The 2,280-nt window shown below is 43.1% G+C and overlaps 1 pseudogene; it reads right to left on the bottom strand.

The window, feature by feature from the left end:
• Window positions 1-441: 441 nt before the first annotated feature.
• Window positions 442-1,791, bottom strand: LOC123236891 (annotated as a pseudogene).
• Window positions 1,792-2,280: the final 489 nt, after the last annotated feature.

Here is a 2,280-nt window from a genome sequence, read left to right as displayed (position 1 = left end):
TCCTTTTCTAGTTCTTTCCCAATCAGAGTACCTCCAAAGATGAATTAGGGGTTTACTCCTCCACATTCAGGTTGAGATAGATAAGCAATGATAAGTCAACCTTTCATCCCCCCAACCTCCTATAGGAAGTCACTACTCTCTAGCAGTTGTCACTTCCAAACTATTCCTCCTCTGCCTTCTGCCTGCTAAGATCCTTTCCTTTGAGTTCCTAGTATGTGCATTAAAGATAGCCTTCCATTTCTCTTCAATCATATACTATCTCTATCCTTTTCCTATTACATTAGCAAGAATGCTGAGGGAAATTTCTGTTAGTATCACCTCTCTCCACTCTTTAGATTCTTGTTTACACTAGATACTTTTCATGCACTGAGTATAGCCCTCAAATGTCAGAACCAAATGGAGAGTTAGCAGGAGAAGATAGTAGATGGGCTGACAAGTACCTTATTCCTTAACAGACTGGATCTGAGAAGTAGGGTCCAGGGTTTTGGAAATCTGACTAATCAGAAATGGGTTGAGATTCTTGAAAAAGTTGTTCAGGGGTCCAATGGACATGTTTTCAAGAAGAATTTTGTGGTGATCCAGTGCTCAGGCCCCTTTGAAGCTCACTTTGTAGCCTAAGCAGGTCATGACCCAGCTTTCTACCATTTTCTGCAGAGACTGGGCACTCTCCTCTGGAGGCACATCCCGTTTCCTGCTCAGAAAACTGTGGGCCAGCAGGACTTCCTTGGTGCCTTCTTCTAGAGCCCTCAGCACTATGTTATTGTTCAGCTCAGAATCACTGGAAGTTCTGTGGAAATACAATAGACTAATTAGCTCTAGCTTTAGTTTCTGTAGTCGGGTGAAAATTGTGATGATTCAGTGCCCCATGAGAGAAATAAAAAGCAGAAGGAGTAGGGAAGTAGCTAGATGGAGAGAAGAAGCAGCCACCATGCCCAAGTTGATGAAAACCATCAACCAAAACACCATGACCATGGCATTGATCAGAGCTAACTGAAGTCTGGAAGTCCTTGTCTTCACCCCCAGCAATAAGTATTTCAGGCTGTTCATAGGTGCACTTTGAAATTCCTGAGCACCAGGGGGCCCTGTTTGCTGTTCCCTGCTATCACCATCTATTGAAAATAGTACCTTTCTTCTGGCAGCTTAGTGAAGAAGCCCAGGTACCCCCATGTATTGGGAGAAATAATCCTCTTTTGCTGACCCAGGGCCCAGAACTGCATCAAAGTGTACTCTTTCAGGTTGGAATTCACCTTGACCACCTCAGTCATGTGCCTCATGGCCAGGGAACAATCCACCAATTCCTCTGACAGAAGGAGGTATTTGGTTTGGTCTAATAGGGGCTCCAGAGCCCTGAACAGTTCCTGTTCTTTGCCCTGAAGCTGGTGATCAGTCAGCAGAGGCTGGTGAAGAATGTTAGGATTCTTGCAGATGGGGTAGTACAATGCTTGCATCTGGGTTGGGATGTGCTTGTATTTGTACACAGTGTAGAATTCAGCTTGAAAAGTGAACTCAGGGAAAGCAGATTCTTCAAAGGGACTTGAGTGAAATTCCTGTGAGAGATATCCTACAACTGGTTCTTGCTCAAAGAAATATAGAGCTCCTGGTACAACTGGGTCTAGTTTGGAGGCTCTGTCAGATTCTGCATTTTCTTACACTTTTTCATTTTGTAACTACAGAGGAAATGAAAGGAGAAATGGTAGCAGAAGGTGAAGGATTTACTAGTGGCCTGATCCAATTCCAGTTATGAAACCCACAGACTTATCGGGCTGCTTGGAACACACTGAATCCCAACATGTTCGATGTTTTTTGTGAAACAGATGCTTGACAGCTGGGTTGAGACTTGAATCCTGGTGAATAATAAGAGCCTTTTTTCTCTGCAGAAAAAGCAGCAACAAGCAAAATATTAGGCCGCTAGGTGAAGTGGTCAAATAATGTCCATTGAAGGAAGTTCCACTTAGATGGAAGACTGAATTGGTGATTGAATTTGTTGATATTCCCCTTAGTGGTTCTGAAGTGAGAAATTCTGAGAGAGATGAAAAGTCACCTAGAAGCAGGGGAAGGGGATGAATAGGGTTGTTCCCTTCAAGATAAGAACTGGAATAAGGTGTCTGAACCCAAACAAGAGAAAAAGGAAACATCCACTGTTTCTTTGAACTCTGGTCTAGATGTGACTGCTAATTCTTGGCCAGATATCAGTAGAAAGTTCCAGAAAGTGGAAAGATCAGATATTGAAATCATTAGATGAGTTGTCACAGCAAGTTCAAGAGGTATTTGGACAAGAGA

The sequence above is a fragment of the Gracilinanus agilis genome, chromosome 2, assembly GCF_016433145.1.
Source record: "Gracilinanus agilis isolate LMUSP501 chromosome 2, AgileGrace, whole genome shotgun sequence".
Lineage (NCBI taxonomy): Eukaryota > Metazoa > Chordata > Mammalia > Didelphimorphia > Didelphidae > Gracilinanus > Gracilinanus agilis.
Note: the sequence above shows the minus strand (reverse complement) of the source record. Positions and strands in the feature narration are given on the sequence as shown.